Source organism: Oncorhynchus kisutch, linkage group LG12 (genome assembly GCF_002021735.2).
Source record: "Oncorhynchus kisutch isolate 150728-3 linkage group LG12, Okis_V2, whole genome shotgun sequence".
NCBI classification, from domain to species: domain Eukaryota; kingdom Metazoa; phylum Chordata; class Actinopteri; order Salmoniformes; family Salmonidae; genus Oncorhynchus; species Oncorhynchus kisutch.
In genome coordinates, this window is record NC_034185.2 from 58,630,087 (window position 1) to 58,646,856 (window position 16,770).

The 16,770-nt window shown below is 44.6% G+C and overlaps 1 pseudogene; it reads left to right on the top strand.

Moving 5' to 3' along the window:
* Positions 1–1,193: 1,193 nt before the first annotated feature.
* LOC109876947 (ovochymase-1-like) overlaps positions 1,194–16,770 on the top strand; it is a 35,128-nt pseudogene continuing 19,551 nt past the window's right edge.

Below are 16,770 nucleotides of genomic sequence, written 5' to 3' on the forward strand. Positions count from 1 at the left end.
TTCCATGCCCTGTCCTTTCACCCATCAGTACACATACAGAGTAGAAGAGAACACAAAGACAGGCGGCCATTTTGGAAATTGGAAAATGGGAACCCAGTCATATTGTAAGGAACAGGGTCTCTTGTCCTTAAAGGAGATTCTGTGTCTGCCTGATAAATATTCATCAAAGGGATCCCCTTATCTTTTATTAATGCACAGCGGCTAGAGAGAATGTTTGGCAGGTGCAGAAACCATTAAGATAACGACTAAAAACATCAAATTAACCACATCACTAACTTTGAAAAATATTGCACTTTAAAAACCAACTCTAAACCAGAATGCTTGGTTGACTTATATAGAACAAAACCTGCAGAGGAACAATGCTTTAAAAGACGCCTGAGATCACCGTCACCAACAGAACAGATCATCATGTCAATGATCTTTCATTGGAATAGTGCTTTTGATATGAGACTCTGAGCTGGAAGGATGTCAGGCGTAGCCATAAGTCTGCATCTCAAATGGAACCCTATTCCTTATGTAGTGCACTACTTTTGACCAGAGCCCATAGTTCTAAATAGGGAATAGTGTGTCATTTAGGAAGCAACCATAGACAGACACCAGGGTATAACAGTACGGTAGGTAGGCAAGGCGAACAGAACAGAAAGCCCTTAGATCAGATGTAAACACAGCTCCACACCGTGACAGATGGCTGCTCTGCCGTCTCTTTCATTCTCTCAAGCTACGACATCCGGAGAAGGAGAAGAGACAGGAAAACAAAAAACATTTTCACTTTGCCAAGCAAGCCAGACTGAGACTGCCTCTCTCTCCCCCTTTCTTTCTCTCTCTCTCTCTCCCCTCTCTCTCTGTCTGTCTCTCTCCCCCTTCCCTCTCCCTTTCTCTCTCTCCTCCCCCTCTCTCTCCTCTATCTATCTCTCCCTCTCTCTTTCTCACTCTCTGTCATCTCGATTTGAATCTCTCTCCTCTCTCTCTCTCTCTCTCTCTCTCTCTTTCCCTCCCTCCCTCCCTCCCTCCCCTCTCTCTCTCTCTCTCTCTCTCTCTCTCTCTCTCTCTCTCTCGCTCTCTCTCTCTCTCTCTCTCTCTCTCTCTCTCTCTCTCTTTCTCTCTCTTTCTGTCTCTTTCTCTCTCTCTCTCTTTTTCTCTCTCTCTCTCTCTCTATCTGTTCCTCTCTTTTTGACCGTCGTCTCGATTTTAATCTCTCTCTCCTCTCTCTCTCTCTCTCTCTCTCTCTCTCTCTCACTCGCACACACACGCATATGCACACACACCCCCACACACACACACACAGTCAAGCCTCCTACTAAGTAGCAGTATGTCAAACCTGCCTGTTTGTTTTCCTCTACTCCAGGTGATCCATTTGTGGTTTGAACACTTCTCCCTGGAGGCAACAGACCTGTGCACAGCAGACTACTTTACAATACAGGACAACCTGGGAGTCATCGGTAAGACACTGGAGACACTGGAGCCAGACTAATTAAGTGGATTAAGGCCAATACATCCAGGCAAAGGGTTTGGTAGGCCAACATTTATTACTGAAACCTGAGGGGGAGACATATGGGAAGGTTTGTGTGTTGGAGTGGGGGGGTAGTGTGTTCTCAAATAGCTCGCTATACAGATCAGATATAGATCCACACAGGGTTTTGAGAGGTGGGGTACAGGTGTAGGGTAGGGGATCCATCCTTGGCATGTCTTAAGGTATGGTGGGGCACAAAGGAATCTGTCCTTTGAGCCTGTTGAAAATAAGTATCAGTATCTCCAGCACATCGTACATTCATATTCAGTTGTTTGATCTATCCTCAGATCTTTTCTCCTTGACTTTATACAACTCAAACCACCAGGTTCTCCCCACTATCACTAGCTTTACCCATTTTATTACAAGCTCATTTACTTGAGCAAACATATTACATTTAAATATTTAATTTACTCCCCATATCATATTCTATTACGCCTGTAGGTGATGGTGTGTGCTCTTCAGACTGTTTCTGACAGGATGGGAGAATTAGACACCCAGCCAGAGGCTCTCTCTCTCTCTCTCTCCCTCTCTCTCTCTCTCTCTCTCTCTCTCTCTCTCTCTCTCTCTCTCTCTCCAACTGTCCATTCTCACCTCTTAGCTGACACGCTGGGATGTCTGGCACAGCAAAGGGAAGCTATGTGAAGTGTGAGGTGGAACTATTAAGGTGACTGTGCAAAAGCGTTGATGTTTAAACCTTGTGGTTAGGACTCACTTTTTTTCCTGTACTTTTCTATACTTTCTGTACTTGTATAGTTAGAGATTGGTGGATGTAAATGTGAGGCCACGCCATCATTCTCAGCTGTGTTACACTTTCCACCGTGCCACATATTAACACATAGCCAAACCTCTACTTTCACAAATGGATGCAGACACACACACGCGCATACACACATAACTAACCCTGCAGCGTTGTTGCAACACCTCCTCTGGCTCTTCACTTCCTCTGCCCCTTGGCTGCAGCACGACACACGTCACACACTCACACACTCACACACTCACGCTCTCTCTCTCTCTCTCTCTCTCTCTCTCTCTCTCTCTCTCTCTCTCTCTCTTTCCCTCTCACACACACAGTGTCCCCTATTCCCCAGACCCTCAACACACAGCCCCACAGGACCATCCACACTCCACGGCTATAAAGGGATTGAGCTTTGATGTCAAACCCAAATTAGAGCGTCCACGGCGGACACAGCCTATAAGCCTGGCTGGCCTGCCTCTTCACTACTCCACTTTAAGTTACAGCCCCTAACAAGATTACAGACTTTCAGAGGGAGGTCAACTCTGCGCTGCGGAATGTCACATTGATGTTTGACATTACTCAACTGTTTCTGTAACATAGCAACAAAAATGCATACATGCATTTATTGGAATGTATTGAAAATATCAATGCTATATAGATATACTGGACTGTACATGTAGGTCTAGACGTATGGCCAGTAGCTATTGATTTGACATAAAAGGTTCTATATGTACAGTAATCCACATATTGTTTTCTTCTTTCTCTTCTGTTCTGTTTGGCTCTGCAGGGAGGTTGTGTGGGCGCTCCAAACCCGGGCCGATAGTGTCATTAGGAAACTCTATGTTGTTGTTCTTTGACACCAATGACAGAAATACAGACAAGGGATTCAAAGCAAAGTACCAAGCTGTGACACTAGAGAGTACTTTAGGTACAATAACACCATTATCAATCAACAGTGATCATAGTTATGAACATTCAGATCTTTTCAGGGAGGAAAGAGAGAGGGAGAGGGGGAGAGAGAGAGAGAGGGAGAGAGAGAGAGAGAGAGAGAGAGAGAGAGAGGAGAGAGAGAGAGAGAGAGAGAGAGAGAGAGACACAGACACAGACACAGACAGAGAGACACAGAGAGAAAGCGATGGATGGATGGTGGGTATCCTTGAGGTATCTGTTCAGCTGAAGTCCTCACCATCTCCACACTCCCTGATTCCAGAAATAGCCGGGGCTGGTGGCGCTCTCCAAGGTGACCGCGGGGAACTACTGACCCCTGGGTTCCCAGCACAGAACTATGAGAACGGGGCTCTCTACCAGGTACACACACACACACACACACACATATACACACACACACACACACACATACACACCCACACACACACACACACACACACACACACTAGCGGCCTACACAAGGACATGCCATCCATGGTACCACACTCTGCCATACACACGGCAGCACATTTCTACCAAGTATTATCCACAACACGTTGTTTATATGGCCCCAGTCTTTCTGTGAGGTACTTTACAATCAATAGCGCCTTTCTCTCTGTCTGAGGAAGTGAATAATAATAACATGGTCCGTCATGTTGTGTGCAATCAATCAATAACAATCAATGGGGAACTGGACTCCTATATTTTGGGGTGTTTACAAATGAGGTGCCCCTTTAGTAAATCCATGGTCACTAGGCACCATCTGAACACAGGGGGATGTTGACCATGCTTGATGTTCTAGATAGTGGATCGAGATTGGGGAGAAACTCGCGTCGTGTTTGGCTCGGAGCACGGCTGAGCGCTTTGACGTCAGCTTTTGCTTGGTTTGGATCATTAGATCATTGGGCTTGCGTCACAAATGGCACCCTATAGCCCTTTATAGTGCACTACAGGTCCCATAGGGTTCTGGTTAAAAGTAGTGCACTATGTAGGGGAAAGGTTGCCAATTGGGACTCATGCTTGGTCCTGTTGTTTGGCTGTGTATTATCTGGCTTGCTCATGTTGCTTTCTGTCTCCTTCTTGGCTTGGATGTTGAGGCGGATGGGCTCCTGTCCAAACCGTCACAGCCCAGGAGATATTGGATGATTTTTATTCATGACTCGTGTCAATATGCAGCGCATGCAGCCGTCTGCAACCTGGGCACCCTCCAGGCAGAAAGAGAGAGAAAGAGATGGATGGGAACATTGAGGAGAAATTATGCATAAAGCAATGTAGATAGAAATGAAATGTAGAGAAAGGACACCCTTGCCCGTTTCCTGCTGACGAGTGACTGTGTTTAAACATATCAGTAATGTTTTTCTTAAGGTTGTGCCTTACTTAGAAAGTCCCTGCCTTGGAATATGAATACGTTCAATTGTGTGCCAAAAACCCTGCCCCCACCAGAATCTACTAGAAGGAATATCAGACTCATGTTGGTGCATGTGGTTATATAATGGATTTATCTTGACATTGATTGAATCGTTGATCTTTGATCATTGATTTCATCTTTGTAATTGATTGAATGTTTGATGAAGTAATGGAAATATAATGGATGTTTGTGTTCAAACTAAATGGATATGTTTGTGTATGAAATGTGTGGTGAAATGAAATAGTATGTGCATGTGGTCCACAGTGGAGGATCACTGTACCAGAGGGAGAGAAGATCAGACTGACGTTCTCCTCCTTCGACCTGGTCCCTGAGGCCTGTAGAGATTACGTAGATGTCTACGATGGCCACAAAACCGGCTCTGCCATGTTGGGTAAGACATCACTCTGTGTGATGCTAACTCTGGTATACAGCAGTTGGACTAGTATAGATACGTATAGTACAGACATACTTAGGCCTACACACCTGTTGCACAATATGTGTAGGCCAACACTCAAAATGTACTTATTCACTAGTCTCATAATATGTCAAAATACCCTAATTATACCCTACCCTCATAATATGGGTACACTCAAATATTCATTTTCTAAAATAGGCTACTTTTGTTCATGGATTTTAAATTATGAGAACAGAGAGACTGTGACAACGAGTGCAACTTCCTCAGTCCTCCAAACCCACAATCAATATATTCTTAAGTCTCACAATTTGAGCAACTTTACTAATGAACTAGTTTTAGGAGGTATTGTATCGTAATCGACATGCAACAGGAGCACTTGGCAGTTGAAACAGGCTGTGGGGAGTGAAATCAACTATGCACACGGCAACACTCAAATTCACTTCAGGCTGCATGAATAAGATATGATGTCCATTAAAGGTTTTGGGTAGGAAGATAGAAAATAGAGAGAGGTTCCCAAATTAGACTGGCATGTAAATGTAATCTCTACAAACAGAAATTATGGAAAATAGCTGTATTTATAGTTATTATTGAGCTTACTATGTATGCGGAGACCTGTATTATACTTGTGTGAATTAATCAAATAATAATTGGTGTCACTGTTTGGTCAATTCAAGTGGTGCATAAGGCCTGCCCAGGTTTTTACATCAGTGTACCACAAATTGGAGTTTGGGTTATTATAACTAACTGTGTAGTTTGATTAGTGGCCTAATCGAACTCTTCAGGGGTTTCTGAACAGTGAAATGTTGTTTTCTCACAGGTCGATTCTGTGGTAGTAAGAATCCAGGCCGCATGGATTCCAGTGGCAACACGATGGTGGTGCGTTTCAAAAGCGATGCCACTCTCCTCTCCAAGGGTTTCAGTGCCACATTCACCAAGACCGGCCTCATCCCGACCACGGTCAAACCTAACACCATGATGCCCACAACACTAGCTATAACCGGTGAGTACACTACGGGGAAAACCATAGAATAACACTCATAGATATAGAACTGATATATTGTCTATGGGTACACTCACTTCTATATCTATGAGTGTACCCATAGACAATATATCTAGATAATATATCAGTTCTATATCTATGAGTGTACCCATAGATAATATATCTAGATAATATATCAGTTCTATATCTATGAGTGTACCCATAGATAATATATCACTTCTATATCTATGAGTGTACCCATAGATAATATATCTAGATAATATATCAGTTCTATATCTATGAGTGTACCCATAGACAATATATCACTTCTATATCTATGAGTGTACCCATAGATAATATATCTAGATAATATATCAGTTCTATGTCTATGAGTGTACCCATAGACAATATATCAGTTCTATATCTATGAGTGTACCCATAGATAATATATCAGTTCTATATCTATGAGTGTACCCATAGATAATATATCTAGATAATATATCAGTTCTATATCTATGAGTGTACCCATAGATAATATATCAGTTCTATATCTATGAGTGTACCCATAGATAATATATCAGTTCTATATCTATGAGTGTACCCATAGATAATATATCAGTTCTATATCTATGAGTGTACCCATAGATAATATATCTAGATAATATATCAGTTCTATATCTATGAGTGTACCCATAGATAATATATCAGTTCTATATCTATGAGTGTACCCATAGACAATATATCAGTTCTATATCTATGAGTGTACCCATAGATAATATATCTAGATAATATATCAGTTCTATATCTATGAGTGTACCCATAGACAATATATCTAGATAATATATCAGTTCTATATCTATGAGTGTACCCATAGACAATATATCTAGATAATATATCAGTTCTATATCTATGAGTGTACCCATAGACAATATATCAGTTCTATATCTATGAGTGGACCAGTCAGATTGCCGCGTTCAGAGGTTATATGCCCCTTCTAGGAATTAGCCTGTATTTCTAATTGTGATTTTCATATAGACCGAGTACTTGGTATGCCCCAGTTACAGCCGTATTGACTTTCTGCAGGTAGCCCTCCTTCCTCCTCCTCTTGACTCCAGTTGAAATATGTGAGCTCTCTCCGTGGTATAATTGATTGGAATTCAGTGGCTTGCAGCAGCTACACTATCGATGTTGTTAAACCTTCCTCACCAGAACATTTTTGTCAAAACTCGCCTCTTTTTCTAGTTTTTCATTCATTTAAATGATATGGAAGGATCGATTTCCTCAGCGAGATAAATTGCTAAACTATGTCCACATTACACACAGCAGGCATACATAGCAGGCATAATTTTGCCTCTAGCAACTTCCATACTCTAACTGTGCATCCCAAATGACAACCTATTCCCTATATAGTGCACTACTTTTGACCAGAGCCCTATCAAAAGTAGTGCACTACTGTATATAGTGAATAGGGTGCCATTTGGGACGCAGTTGAACAGATGTAAATTGTTGGCTATGTTGTGAAGATCAGTTTAAACCAGCTGATTGATGAGCAGTGTTTGTTGGTAAATAATCACCAGTGTGATATGCTGGCATAATGGTTATCGCTGCCTTTCTCCTAACATAGACACAATGATAAGAGGCTGACAGGCAGCTTAAAGGACAAAGTACAGAAACCATCCCATCATATGAAGCAAAACGCAGCATCATATGGTGCAAAATGCATTATACGGGGATGATTTCTGTATTTTGAAAGTTACATATCTTGAAAACTTGATTGCTGACAAGCAAAACATTTTGGGACTATGTCAACAATGGACTAATTAAACAAACACCAAAAATATATTTTTGGGTGGAGTTGTCCTTTAAATAAAAATGAATGCAGCCAAAACAATAGGGTGGGTGTGTCGTTTTTGTGTGTGTGCGTGCTCGAGGGAGTCTCCCATAGCCCTAAGCTTTGTCCATTCATCACTAACCCAAGCTTCATGTTCTCTGCTACAGACTCAGGCTGCGGTGGTGTCAGAACGCTGTTTGGCCGTTAAGGGGAGATCCATTCTATGGGATTCCCAGATGCGTATCCCGGGAATCTTCACTGCTCCTGGAACATCACAGCTCCGGAAGGCTTCCTGGTCAAACTGCACGTCACAGACATGTCCGTCACGGGAGAGGCGGGCCAGTGTGGTGAAGAAAAGCTTGTAGTTTCTGACAGCCTCCAGGCGCTTGGTAAGTTACAGCCTGTCCACCCAACCTGGATCCCCTGTTAATGTGTTATTATGGAGATCCAAAACGGCTCCAAATGGTGTCATAGATGACAGACACTTCTAGTTGTTTGTTGTTGTTGTTTGGTAAACTCAGATGGACCGTCCAAATTGCTCGTCGGTCTCTATGAAAGCCCCAAAATGGCACCCAATGTATTCTCTGACAGCCATTAGTCCATTGATAAGACAAGCCACCCACAATACCCACCTACAGTATCTGTAGCCAAACGCCAAAATGGCTACCAGCCCCTAGTTTCTTGTTAATAAGATGTGCCTGCCCATCCAAACTATGCCAAACCCCCAAATGGCAGCAGTGGGGGCCAGGCGATAACCTATGGACCCACTCCCCCTCGTATTTCCCAAACAAGCTGTTTGTCAAATGAGGGACACACACACACACATACACACAACAAACAAATCAAGTAGCAAGAGACAGCAGATAAGCATATGCTGAGCAGAATGTGACCCGTTGCTTGAAATGAAAAGGGGGGGAGGGACTTTGACTCCTGGACAGAGCGCCAAGCACCAAGCTAGGCTAGTATGCTGAGTGTGCCAGTGCCTGTCTCCTGTCCTCAGGGCAGTAAAGCTGTTGATTAGGATCTCTCCCCAGAGAAGGAGCGAGGCTAGGGAACTGTAAATGTGACCTCCTTGTTATTCACATCAGAAAGCTGGAGTCTGATAGTTTTATCTCTAACACAACACTCTGTAGCAGAGGTAGAGTGGAGACAATTGCACCTGTGGTGTGTGTGTGTGTGTGTGTGTGTGTGTGTGTGTGTGTGTGTGTGTGTGTGTGTGTGTGTGTGTGTGTGTGTGTGTGTGTGTGTGTGTGTGTGTGTGTGTGTGTGTGTGTGTGTGTGTGTGTGTGTGTGATAAGTTGAGAGAAAATGGGGGGCAGAAAGAAAGGAAACAGCTTTGTTTCTGCGTTAAAGAAGACATGTCCCCTGGAAGACGCTGAAGTCATAACACCATCCAAAGAACACTATTTAGTGCTCTGGGGTGAAGTTTCCCCTAGGTACAGATCTAGGATCAGCTTTCCCTCCCCCAATCCTAACCTCAAGCATTAGTGAGGAAATGTTTTAACTGACCCACGATTCACGTCTAGGTGCAACTTCTCCCTACACCCTATTCAGTGTGGTATTCAAGCTGATGTCAAAACATTTAGGATGACAGATATTTTGCTCTCCTTCCGTGTGTGTGCATGTGCGTGTGTGCGTGCGCTTGTGTGCATGTGTGTGCGTGCGCGCGCGTGTGTGTGTGTGTGTGTGTGTGTGTGTGTGTGTGTGTGTGTGTGTGTGTGTGTGTGTGTGTGTAACGGTCAGTTCCTTCCTCACCAGAGATCTCTGTCGGAGCTCTGACTGTCAGAACAGGCGCGACCCCCTGCCAGGGGGAGCAGGGCTCAGCAGGAGGGCATGGTTGGCCCCTGACTGCACACATTAAACCTAACAAGTACAGGAGCAAAACACCAGGCTGCCACACAGACAAAGGGCAATAGAAATACAGACTCCTCCATTGTACGCGCTTCAGTTGGTGCTGTGTCATTTCAAAACTCTGATCTCCTTCATTTAAAAAATCTATAGTTACTGAGGTAGCGTAGGGAGTAGTAAATGTTGAAAGCAGAGGAGTATGTTTTCTGAGATGTTGTACCTTTAGGTGACGTGAAACCATTTGATTGATGTGTCTTATTTTTCAAGGTTCTATTTACATTATGACTAACATGTTCTTTATCGATGAGAAGACCGTGCCTCATCAGAAATCTGTCTGTTCTCTGTAATGTCTACTGAATGGCTAATGATTCCATATCTTTGCTAGACCAACATTGGTATGCATGGAAATTAACATTTGTGTATTTGAAATTCTGGTTACTACTCTTATGTTTCTATATTAGTAATAGGTATCTCTCCCTCTCCCTCTCCCTCTCCCTCTCCCTCTCCCTCTCCCTCTCCCTCTCCCTCTCCCTCTCCTACAATCCAATACTCCTAATTTCCGTTCCTTCTCCATCCCAGGCACACACTGTGGCTACGTCCTTCCCCCTGTGGTGGTCAGTGCCAATAACAAGATGTCCCTGAGCTCCCTGTCCGACTCACGTCTCTCTGACCGAGGCTTCTCCACCAAGTGGGAGGCCGTGTATCCTGAGGACATTGCCGGTAATAATCCCAGCTTTCTCCGCTTACACACACACACACACACACACATTCACATTCACGTGCGCTTTGATCATGATTATAATTGATCTATCAGAGGGCTTGACATTTCAGTTGGGAAAGGGGTGAGGAGGTCTGAAGGAGGAGTTGTTTTTTGTTAAGTCATCCATTCTGATGTGGTAGCTTTAATGTTTTCAACTGCTGTTTTACCTTGGCGTTTTCTGGCATTATACTACCGTTTTTTTTGAGTAGTTCAGACATTTCAGTTTATGGATGTCAACACCCAAGGTTTTGGGCGTCAACACCCACATTTAAAGAGATATCAATATGTATGTAAAGTGGATGTATTAAACGTTTATCTCTGTTCCAAACTCCACGGACCCGCTGAGTAAACACACATACACTCCATCTTTAAATAAACAGGGAGAGCCAGATACCAGGGCTGATCGACCAGCTACATTAGGGTGTATTGCAGAGGCTTGCACTGGCTGTTTATCACTGTGACACACTGTGCTTACTGCTGAGTAAATTCTACTCTGCTCTCTGGCTAATGTTGAGGAGGCTGCAGCTCATCTACTCTAATCTGTTTATATCCCGTCTGCCCACTATCATCATTCAGACACACACCCACACAAGGACGCAGGCATGCACTTAGACACACACACACACACACTGACCCATGAATGGGCAAACGCACACACACACATGCATACAGTATGTACACACACTAACCCCCACCTTCATTCCACAGCGATCCAGGGATGCGGAGGGGCCTCCCATGAGTTAAAAGGGGTTATTAAGTCTCAGAACTGGCCTATGAACTACAAGGCGGCCAGCGAGTGCATGTGGAGTGTGGAGGTGCCCAAAGGGAAGACCATAACTCTGACGTTCACCCACTTCGACGTGGAAGCCAAGGACATTTTCACTTCCAAATGCTTGGATAACATGGTGGCGTACGACATCTATAATGACGGAGCTGAGAGTACAAAACACAGTGAGTACAAATATGGTGATTTTAAACATTTGATTGAATAGTGCTGCAGCTAGTGTACCATCAGCACATTGTTACCCAATTTTATGAAAGGTTCTTTATAAATAAAATGATAAGTTACAGAGTAGTAGTAGTAGCACTAGTAGTAGTAGTAGTGGTAGTAGTAGTAGTAGCAGCACTAGTAGCAGTAGTAGTAGAAGCAGTAGTAGTAGTAGCACTAGTAGTAGTAGTAGTGGTAGTTGTAGTAGTAGCAGTAGTAGTAGAAGCAGTAGTAGTGGTAGTACAGATGTAGAATCTTAATTTGAGCCAGATTGCTATAGCAGGAAAATAATCCTGCAGCAACAGGAAATGAGAATAATTATGTGGATTATAATGACTGTATTTTTTGTAGGGGTTGATGTATTTTCCGTATGGGAAAATGAAGTCTGATATTTCAAAGTGGAAATAACAAACTTCAGAAGCCTTTTTAAACCTCCAAATACGGCTTAAATAAAGTTTTCCTGGAAAAGGCAGATCAAATAAAGATCCTACATCTGTAGCAGTAGTAGTTGTAGCAGCAGTGGCAGCAGTAGTAGTAGCAGCACTAGTAGCACTAGTAGTAGCACTAGTAGCAGCAGTAGTAGTAGCAGTAGTAGTAGTAGCAGTACTAGTAGCACTAGTAGAAGCAGCACTAGTAGCACTAGTAGTAGCACTAGTAGCAGCACTAGTAGCAGCAGTAGTAGTAGCAATAGCAGCACTAGTAGTAGTAGCAGTAGTAGCAGCACTAGTAGTAGTAGCTGAAGTAGTAGTAGTAGTAGCAGTAGTAGAAGTAGCAGTAGTAGTAGTACTATTAGTAGTAGTAGAAGTAGAAGTAGCAGTAGTAGCAGCAGCATTAGTAGTAGCAGTAGTAGTAGTAGTTGTAGTAGTAGTACTATTAGTAGTAGTAGAAGTAGCAGTAGTAGTAGAAGCATCTGGTGTTGTTGTTTTTACTTACCAGGTCCATGGTGTGGTGACCAACTCCCAGCCACCATCACAACTAAGGGCAACAAGTTGGTGATGCGTTTCCATACTGACTTCTTCGTGGAGGCTAAAGGTTTCAGAGCCTACTGGACTACAGACACCACCCAGCCTTTCCCCACTGAGGCCCCTATACAGCTCAAACCTTAGGACAACATCACTGTAGGTAGGTACCTAACCCTTACCCAGCCTGTTCCCACTGAGGCCCCTATACAGCCCAAACCTTAGGACAACATCACTGTAGGTAGGTACCTAACCCTTACCCAGCCTGTTCCCACAGAGGCCCCTATACAGCACAACCCCTGGGACAACATCACTGTAGGTAGGTACCTAACCCTTACCCAGCCTGTTCCCACTGAGGCCCCTATACAGCCCAAACCTTAGGACAACATCACTGTAAGTAGGTACCTAACCCTTACCCAGCCTGTTCCCACTGAGCCCCCTATACAGCCCAAACCTTAGGACAACATCACTGTAGGTAGGTACCTAACCCTTACCCAGCCTGTTCCCACTGAGCCCCCTATACAGCCCAAACCTTAGGACAACATCACTGTAGGTAGGTACCTAACCCTTACCCAGCCTGTTCCCACTGAGGCCCCTATACAGCCCAAACCTTAGGACAACATCACTGTAGGTACATAACCCTTACCCAGCCTGTTCCAACTGAGCCCCCTATACAGCCCAAACCTTAGGACAACATCACTGTAGGTAGGTACCTAACCTTTACCCAGCCTGTTCCCACAGAGGCCCCTATACAGCCCAACCCCTGGGACAACATCACTGTAGGTAGGTACCTAACCCTTACCCAGCCTGTTCCCACTGAGGCCCCTATACAGCCCAAACCTTAGGACAACATCACTGTAGGTACATAACCCTTACCCAGCCTGTTCCCACTGAGCCCCCTATACAGCCCAAACCTTAGGACAACATCACTGTAGGTAGGTACCTAACCTTTACCCAGCCTGTTCCCACTGAGGCCCCTATACAGCCCAAACCTTAGGACAACATCACTGTAGGTAGGTACCTAACCCTTACCCAGCCTGTTCCCACTGAGGCGCCTATACAGCCCAAACCTTAGGACAACATCACTGTAGGTAGGTACCTAACCCTTACCCATCCTGTTCCCACTGAGGCCCCTATACAGCCCAAACCTTAGGACAACATCACTGTAGGTAGGTACCTAACCCTTACCCAGCCTGTTCCCACTGAGGCCCCATACAGCCCAAACCTTAGGACAACATCACTGTAGGTACCTAACCCTTACCCAGCCTGTTCCCACTGAGGCCCCTATACAGCCCAAACCTTAGGACAACATCACTGTAAGTATGTACCTAACCCTTACCCAGCCTGTTCCCACTGAGGCCCCTATACAGCCCAAACCTTAGGACAACATCACTGTAGGTAGGTACCTAACCCTTACCCAGCCTGTTCCCACAGAGGCCCCTATACAGCACAACCCCTGGGACAACATCACTGTAGGTAGGTACCTAACCCTTACCCAGCCTGTTCCCACTGAGGCCCCTATACAGCCCAAACCTTAGGACAACATCACTGTAAGTAGGTACCTAACCCTTACCCAGCCTGTTCCCACTGAGCCCCCTATACAGCCCAAACCTTAGGACAACATCACTGTAGGTAGGTACCTAACCCTTACCCAGCCTGTTCCCACTGAGCCCCCTATACAGCCCAAACCTTAGGACAACATCACTGTAGGTAGGTACCTAACCCTTACCCAGCCTGTTCCCACTGAGGCCCCTATACAGCCCAAACCTTAGGACAACATCACTGTAGGTACATAACCCTTACCCAGCCTGTTCCAACTGAGCCCCCTATACAGCCCAAACCTTAGGACAACATCACTGTAGGTAGGTACCTAACCTTTACCCAGCCTGTTCCCACAGAGGCCCCTATACAGCCCAACCCCTGGGACAACATCACTGTAGGTAGGTACCTAACCCTTACCCAGCCTGTTCCCACTGAGGCCCCTATACAGCCCAAACCTTAGGACAACATCACTGTAGGTACATAACCCTTACCCAGCCTGTTCCCACTGAGCCCCCTATACAGCCCAAACCTTAGGACAACATCACTGTAGGTAGGTACCTAACCTTTACCCAGCCTGTTCCCACTGAGGCCCCTATACAGCCCAAACCTTAGGACAACATCACTGTAGGTAGGTACCTAACCCTTACCCAGCCTGTTCCCACTGAGGCGCCTATACAGCCCAAACCTTAGGACAACATCACTGTAGGTAGGTACCTAACCCTTACCCATCCTGTTCCCACTGAGGCCCCTATACAGCCCAAACCTTAGGACAACATCACTGTAGGTAGGTACCTAACCCTTACCCAGCCTGTTCCCACTGAGGCCCCTATACAGCCCAAACCTTAGGACAACATCACTGTAGGTACCTAACCCTTACCCAGCCTGTTCCCACTGAGGCCCCTATACAGCCCAAACCTTAGGACAACATCACTGTAAGTATGTACCTAACCCTTACCCAGCCTGTTCCCACTGAGGCCCCTATACAGCCCAAACCTTAGGACAACATCACTGTAGGTAGGTACCTAACCCTTACCCAGCCTGTTCCCACAGAGGCCCCTATACAGCCCAAACCTTAGGACAACATCACTGTAAGTAGGTACCTAACCCTTACCCAGCCTGTTCCCACTGAGGCCCCTATACAGCCCAAACCTTAGGACAACATCACTGTAGGTACATAACCCTTACCCAGCCTGTTCCCACTGAGGCCCCTATACAGCCCAACCCTTAGGACAATATCACTGTAGGTAGGTACCTAACCTTTACCCAGCCTGTTCCCACTGAGGCCCCTAAACAGCCCAAACCTTAGGACAACATCACTGTAGGTAGGTACCTAACCCTTACCCAGCCTGTTCCCACTGAGGCCCCTATACAGCCCAAACCTTAGGACAACATCACTGTAAGTACCTAACCCTTACCCAGCCTGTTCCCACTGAGGCCCCTATACAGCCCAAACCTTAGGACAACATCACTGTAAGTATGTACAGTGCCTTCGGAAAGTATTCAGATCCCTTTACGTTTTCAGCATGTTGCTACGTTTACAGCCCTATTCTAAAATTGATTGATTAAATGCATTTTTTTAAATCCTCACCAATCTACATACAATACCCCATATGGGTATTTGGGTTCTAGTCAGGATTCTAGCAGCCGAATTTAGCACTAACTGAAGTTTATTTAGTGCTTTATCCGGATAGCCGGAAAGTAGAGCATTGCAGTAGTCTAACCTAGAAGTAACAAAATCATGGATTAATTTTTCTGCATAATTTTTGGACAGAAGGTTTCTGATTTTTGCAATGTTACGTAGATGGAAAAAAGCTGTCCTTGAAATGGTTTTGATATGTTCGTCAAAAGCGAGATCAGGGAGGGACGACGAGGTCCTTCACAGTTTTATTTGAGACGACTGTACAACCATTACGATTAATTGTCAGATTCAACAGAAGATCTCTTTGTTTCTTGGGACCTAGAACAAGTATCTCTGTTTTGTCCGAGTTTAAAAGTAGAAAGTTTGCAGCCATCCACTTCCTTATGTCTGAAACACAAGCTTCTAGCGGATGACACAGCTGTGTGTCATTCGCATAGCAGTGAAAGTTAACATTATGTTTTCGAATGACATCCCCAAGAGGTAAAATATATAGTGAAAACAATAGTGGTCCTAAAACGGAACCTTGAGGAACACTGAAATTTAGAGTTGATTTGTCAGAGGCCAAACCATTCACAGAAACAAACTGATATCTTTCCGACAGATAAGATCTAAACCAGGCCAGAACTTGTCCGTGTAGACCAATTTGGGTTTCCAATCTCTCCAAAAGAATGCGGTGATCGATGGTATCAAAAGCAGCACTAAGGTCTAGGAGCACGAGGACAGATGCAGAGCCTTGGTCTGATGCCATTAAATGTACTAAAACACTTGAGTGTCTCTCTTGATCCTAGGTCCTGGCAGAGTTGTGCAGACTCAGGGCAAGTGAGCATTGAAGGAATAGGCAGATTTAAAGAGGAGTCCGTAATTAGCTTTCTAATAATCATGATCTTTTCCTCAAAGAAGTTCATGAACTAATTACTGCTGAAGTGAAAGCCATCCTCACTTGGGGAATGCTTTTTTTTAGTTAGCTTTGCGACAGTATCAAACATTTATTTTGGATTGTTCTTATTTTCCTCAATTAAGTTGGAAAAATAGGATGATTGAGCAGCAGTAAGGGATCTCCGATATTGCACGGTACTGTCTTTCCAAGCTAGACGGAAGACTTCCATTTCCGTTCCAATTTTCTGGAAGCTTGCTTTTGTCCTCTAAGAAGACTCTTCCTAGAACTGGCCGCCCGGGCAAACTGAGCAATCGGGGGAGAAGGGCCTTGGTCAGGGAGGTGACCGAGAAG